The 6,795-nt window shown below is 36.1% G+C and overlaps 1 non-coding gene across 1 annotated transcript; it reads left to right on the forward strand.

The window, feature by feature from the left end:
* The first annotated feature begins 5,531 nt into the window (after positions 1-5,531).
* LOC128032137 (small nucleolar RNA R71) lies at positions 5,532-5,638 on the forward strand. Its single transcript, XR_008188266.1, has one exon. It is a non-coding gene; the product is annotated as a small nucleolar RNA R71 (small nucleolar RNA).
* Positions 5,639-6,795: the final 1,157 nt, after the last annotated feature.

A 6,795-nucleotide genomic window follows, 5' to 3' on the forward strand; every position in this document is an offset into this window, starting at 1 on the left:
ACACTATCCAGCATAATTCGGTAGTTTTTTGAATGTTTATTTCAGATTATATAGCATGTAATAGGCTTGAATATTGATATTAATGTTTTGGATATGTAAATAGTTAAGTATGATCTTGAATGTATTAGTTATCTTGGTTGATACCTTTTTGGTACTTTTGGTGTCATATTAGTATGTGTTATTGTGACTATGTTATAATGCTTGTTTGAATGGCTATAATGGTATGTGATGAATTGGTTTCAATATGACCAAGATATGGTATGTTTTTGAGATGGTATTGAGCTAGATGTATATGATTGAAATGTGGTAAAGTATACATGTTTAGGTATGTTTGAATGTTTGCAATTAAGGTGCCTTGTATGACATATTGGTTGAATGATTTTAGACTATTGAATTGGTCATTTCATGTAGGTTTTAGTTATGTTTTGATGCCTTAATAATATGTACAAAAGGTCTTTAGGTGGTGGCATGATTTGGTGTTGAGAATGGCTTGATTTTGGGCAAATTCATGTCCACGTGGCTTGAGACACAGGCGTGTGACTCAGCCATGTGGGACACACGACCTGGCGACACGACCGTATGTTCCCTGTAGGTTCCATTGCATGCAATTCAGGCTGTTACATGGCCTAGCACAGGGCCTATTACACGGGTGAGTGAGGCTATTTCAAGAGTTACACGGCCAGGCACACAGGCATGTGGCTTGGCTGTGTGACCCAACTCAGAGAGTTACAAAGGTAAGGACATGGGCTGAGACATGACCGTGTGTCCCTATTTCGACTGTTACAAGTCCAAGTTTTATAAATTTTTCTTAAACTTTCCAAATGTTCCCAATTTAGTCCTAGATTGTTTCTAAAGTATTTTTAAGGCCTCTAGGGCTCGATTAAGGGACGCTATGTATGTGATTGAATGTAATTAGATTATGTTTGTATGAATGTATGAAATGAATGATTTAATGTTTCATTTGAATGGTAATGCTCCGTAACCTTATTCCGATGACAGATATGGGTTAAGGGTTTTACAAGCCCTACAACTTCTTCCAAGCAGAAGCGCACGCCTTATTGCCCGCCTTTTGCTCCTCGCACACCGCCTCAGTGGTGCCCTATTTGACTGCACCACCCTCACTCGTGCATTGCTGCTATTGATCCCACAAGTCACTATTGCTCACACCCCTAGCCATCGCACATTGTTATTTTCACCTTCTAGCCGCACACCCTTTGTCACCTTTGCACCACACCTCCATCACAATTAGCCACCAACTGATCACCCTTCAACCAACCCTTAATCAAAATCTTTTGCTTTAAATGAATTTATTTTATTGAGTCATTAGTTTTTATACAAAGGTGGTAAGAAAATCTTTCTCCTAAACTTCAATTTAATTTAATTATTTAATTTTTCAAATTATTGAATTATTAATATTTTATGCAAATTGAATTTTTGAGAAAATATTTGTTTCCATCTTATGTTCAGGTTAATCATGCCTCGCAAAAGAACTTGTGCCTTTGTCCAAGTTGAAGAATCACAAAACTAATTTCACTGTGAAGAAGCCAAAGCAAGATATGACAACATTAATCAGCAAATGCTCCCAGAAGAACACTTTACACTGAAAGAAAGTAACTATACTAATTTCATGGCGAGCATTCAACAAGTTGCTGAAGCTTTAAATTGGGAAGTATTTTATGAGAAATGACCAACTGCAGATGAAGAGTTAGTTCATGAATTTTATGTGAATTTGACCTCAAGCAAATTAACAGAAGTCTTTGTCCAAGGAATCAAGGTACCAATAAATTCAAGCACTATTAATGAATTCTTTGACTTACCTGATTTTGAAGACGAAGAATATTCAAAAAGTTGAGGGGTTTAATAGAGTTTAAGGAAATTTTGAAGGTTGTTTTGCAAGCATAAAAATCAACAAAAATCAACTAATTGGGTCAGCTTGTTGGACAGTTTTGGGCTACCAATTTGCTTGTTGGATTAGTCTTCAATGCTTAGCACACTGGGCCACTTTCTCATTCAAGATTTGTATTAATTTTTACCCCAATTAGCTTTCTATAAAAATTAAATATAATGTATATAAATTAGCTTTGTATTATTTTAACATACTAATCCTAAAAATATACCCTAAATCATTTATTTAAAAGAAAACGAGAAAAAATAAGTATCTGATAAAATGAACGAGACTTTATCCCGTTCAATTTTATCCCCCACAGTAATGTTTTAAGCGCTGAGCATTAACTCGAAAATTACCACCCTTACCTTGCAGTTCGACAACTTCATGTGGAAAAAATTGGTGAATAGTAAATGAACCAGACCAATGTGATTTTAACTTACTTTGAAAAAACCTTAATCTGGAATTGAACAACAAAACTTGCTGACCTACTTCAAATTCTCGGAATATGCTTATCATGCCATCTCTTTAATCTCTCTTTGAATAACTTGGCATTTCGTATGAGAAATTTTGGAATTCTTCTAACTTGGTAAGTTGAAGCGTCTGTTTCTCTTTGGCAAGCTTGGGATCCAAATTGAGCAGTTGGAGAGCCAGTAAGCTTTATGTTCTAACTTCAAAGGCAAATGACAGGCTTTCCCAAAAACCAACCGATAAGAACACATCCCTAAAGGTGTTATGTATATTGTCTTATAGGACCGCAAAGCGTCATCCAGTCTTTTGGACCAATCTCATCGGTTTGGACAAACAACCTTCTCGAGTATGCATTTTATCTCTTTTTTTGTCAATTCAGCTTGCCCATTCGATTGCGGATGGTAAGTTGTGGCAACCTTATCCTTCACTCCATGTTTATTGAGTAACCATTTCAACCATTTGTTAACAAAATGGGACCCCTCATCACTGATGATAACACTATGAGTACCAAACCTTCTGAACACATATTTCTGCAAAAACTTCATAACAACCTTGGCATCGTTTGTCGGATAGGCCTCGGCCTCAACCCACTAAGATACGTAGTCTACTAATACCAATATGTACCAAAAGACGGAGGGAAAGGACTAAGAAAGTCAATAACCCAAACATCGAATAATTTCACCTCAATGATATTTGTTCGGGGAATCTCATTTCTATTGGTGATGTTTCCAACCCTCTACATCGATCACAACTCTTTACGTAAGCATACACATCTTTGAATAGAGTTGGGCAAAAGAATCTTGCTTGCAATACTTTGGCTGTAGTATGTGTAACTCCGAAGTGTCCCCTACTCGAAGTTGTGTAACAATGATATAAGATCTTATGTACCTCATTTTCTACCATGCATCTCCTAATCATTTGATCTGTGCACTTTTTGAACAAATATGGCTCTTCCCATAAATAGTACTTTACATCGTGATGGAACTTTTTATTTTTTTGGTCTCTTTCTTTACCACGTCCTTCTAATGGGGTTTACTCTTCATTGTCCATCAATCATCCCTTTCTCGCCATCTTCTAGGATGATTTTATGCATGGAAATGGATAGGCTAATACCACGGGTATCAACTATAGTCCATCCGATAGCCTTCTTGAATTGTTTCAACACTGAAATGAGTTTCTCTTCCTGCTCTTCAGTTAACTCTGCTGAAAAAATCACAAGAAAAGTCAAAATGTTACCTAAATAAATATATTTTAAGTGTGAGGGAAGTACCTTAAGTTCTAATTTAGGTGGCTCTACGATTGGTGCTATTGGTTGGACATAATCACTACTTTCTAACTCCAAAGATTCAAAGCGGGATTGCAGATTAAATCCCCTTTGATAAGCTTTTCACAAAGCTAAGTATTCCTCCCCCTCTTTATCACTTGGAGGGTCTGACATCAAAACTTATTCTAATGGGTCCTCAACAGAGTTGAGTTCCCATTCTACAACTAAATCCACTAACTCAGATATTGCAGAACAATCATCAACTGTGTTAGGGAATCGCATAGACTTACAAATATGAAAAGTTACCTGACCGTCTTGAATACGCATAGTAAGCTCGCCCTTCTACACATCAATAAGGGTCCTTCCAATTACTAAGAAAGGCCTTCCTAGGATGATTGACACCTCTTTGTCTGCTTCAAAGTCTAAAATAACAAAGTCGGCAGGAAAAATAAATTTGTCTACACGTACCAATACATCCTCAATTTTTCCTTCTCGATGTGCTAAAGATCGATCTGCTAATTGAAGTGTAACCGTAGTAGGTCTAACTTCACCTATCCCGAACTTCCTAAATATATACATGGGCATCAAGTTGATGATTGCACCTAAATCACATAATGCCTCACCATAATAAGTCGCTCCAACGTTGCAAGGTATGGTAAAGCATCTAGGATCCTTCATCTTTGGGGGTAGTTTATTTTGAAGTTATGCACTGCATTCCTTTGTCAGGGCTACCATATCAAATTTTTCAATCTCTATTTCTTGGACAAGATATCCTTCATGAATTTGACATAGTTTGGCATCTACTCAACTACTTCTACCAATGAAATGTTGATATTAAGTTGCTTGAGTACGTCTAGGAATTTCTTGAACTAGACTTTCTACTTCTACTTGTGAAGTCTTTAAGCGTAAGGTGGTGGAGGATTCTTTACTGGAACTAGTTGATTTGTCTTCTATGGAAATTTTGCATCTAGCGAAGTTTTTAGTTTATCAAATTTGACTGGGTTAGAGGTTACCTTATCAAATTTTGTAGATTCTAGTTCTGGTGAAGCTGGAATTTCAACACTTGGTTAAACTTCCACTAAATCTCTATCATCAGCTGGCTCCTCTTCAACTTTGATAGTGTTCGTTCTAATGTCTTTCCTCTTCTCAATTTCAATGCTTTACAATGACCTTTCCCCGAATTTCTTGGATTTTCCATATCACTAGGTAGAACACCTTATGCTCAATTTCTAAGTTCAGTAGCAAGTTGACCCACTTGATTCTCCAAATTTTTTAAAGTGGCATCATTCGTTGCCATATATGCCTTCAATAGGTCCTCTAAGCTATTGAAAGGTTTATCTTGAGTTGGTTACTGAACTTGTTGGGTAAGAATACATGGTTGGTCGGTCTAGGTTGTGAGTAAGTGTTATTGGGTCCATCCCCTTGGATACTCTAAGAGAAATTAAGGTGATTTCACCAAGATGGGTTATAAAAATTAGATTGCAGTCCTTTCCTTCCTCGGTTTTGGTTCTTTTTACCCATATAATACATGGATTCTGGGTTCGATGGACATTCTTCGAACAAGTGCCCTTCCCCACAACAAACACGGGCTACAGTCTCAAATTGATTCAGTGGCTGAGCTGCAAAATTATTAAACACATTATTAGTAAAGTTTTTAAGCATTGACGATATCGAAGATACCTAACATGCGAGTGAAGTGAGAGCGTCCACTACATGTCCTTCAGTGACTCATCTTCCTGACGCAACTGATTGGTTGGCCATTAGTAGTTGTTGTTGGAAATCTTCTCAATGATTTCATAAGCCTCATTATAGGACATACAAAGGAGAGCACTGTTAGCAGAAGTGTCCACTACCATCTTCATGTGAGCATTGAAACCGTTATAGAACGTCTCTAATTGGATGCAATGAGGGATTCTATGATGCGGGCATCTTCGTAACAATTCTTTAAACCTTTCCCACGCCTTATACAAGGACTCGTCATCCAACTGTTGGAAGGTAGTAATCTTGTTCCTCAACTTAGCATTCTTGCTAGGTGCGAAGTACTTCATAAGGAATCTTTCTGCTAACTCTTACCATGTGGTAATGGAATTTGTTGGCAATGAGTTCAACCAGGCTCGAGCTTTTTCCCTTAGTGAATATGGGAACAACTTTAATTGTAGTGCATCTTTGGGTACTCTGGCTAATTTGAAGGAATCGCTGACCTCCAAAAACAATCTTATGTGAAGGTGAGCTTCTGGAACATGATTGGCTTCAGCTCGAATTGTTGTGCCTCAATTTTGGTTCCCTTAATACCTAGATTAAGCTCATGAAACACTAGCACGACATATTTTCTTATAGCTCTATCCCTATCATCATTAATAAGGATAGGATTTTGAACATGATTTGCTAGGTTTCCTTGATTTGAGTTTTCAAAGTTCATCTCTTCAGTCCTTCATTAAGCTACTTGTCTTCTTCTTTATTGAAAAGTTCTTTCAATTTCAGGATCTTCGGGGAGTAAATTGATAATTCGGTCAATACTCATAAACACTTAAAAAAACATAGAAAATTTAACTAAGTTCAAATTGAACAGAAAAAATAAATCAAAATGCAAAATTAACAAATTCACAAATAATGACTTCTAAAACAGTCCCCGGCAACGGTGCCAAAAACTTGGAATGACAAAACTGTGCTAGTGTATACAATTGTTAACAACTAATAAAGTGACAAGTAAATGTTGAGTTATCGTACCCACAAGGACTGTGAAAGAAAAATATTTATTAAATGTAAATCAAACACTTTGGTGAAAAAATATTTTTATTTTGAGGAAGTGATTTAAAACCAAAAATATAAAATAAATATAAAAATTTCAATGCACAAATTCAAAAGATGGTATTAATCAGGATGACATAATTGTGTTAGATCAATTACATTCCTTAACTTAGAATTACTAAACTCATATTCATGTTGTTACGAATATTTTCACGACAACTTGGTAATTTGCTAACTACTACTCATACGTACTTACTAAATTAACTAATATCTTGAACATTTTTCAATGCTAATTCAAAAGATTAATCAATCTTTACAAGCATATAAAATATTGAGGTAACAATATATTTCTATATTGAAACAATTTAATCACAATAGTGTCGCAAGTTCTGCAAGGCTAATGTATCGTTTAATACCATCGTTAATT

This window comes from Gossypium raimondii, chromosome 8, assembly GCF_025698545.1.
Source record: "Gossypium raimondii isolate GPD5lz chromosome 8, ASM2569854v1, whole genome shotgun sequence".
Lineage (NCBI taxonomy): Eukaryota > Viridiplantae > Streptophyta > Magnoliopsida > Malvales > Malvaceae > Gossypium > Gossypium raimondii.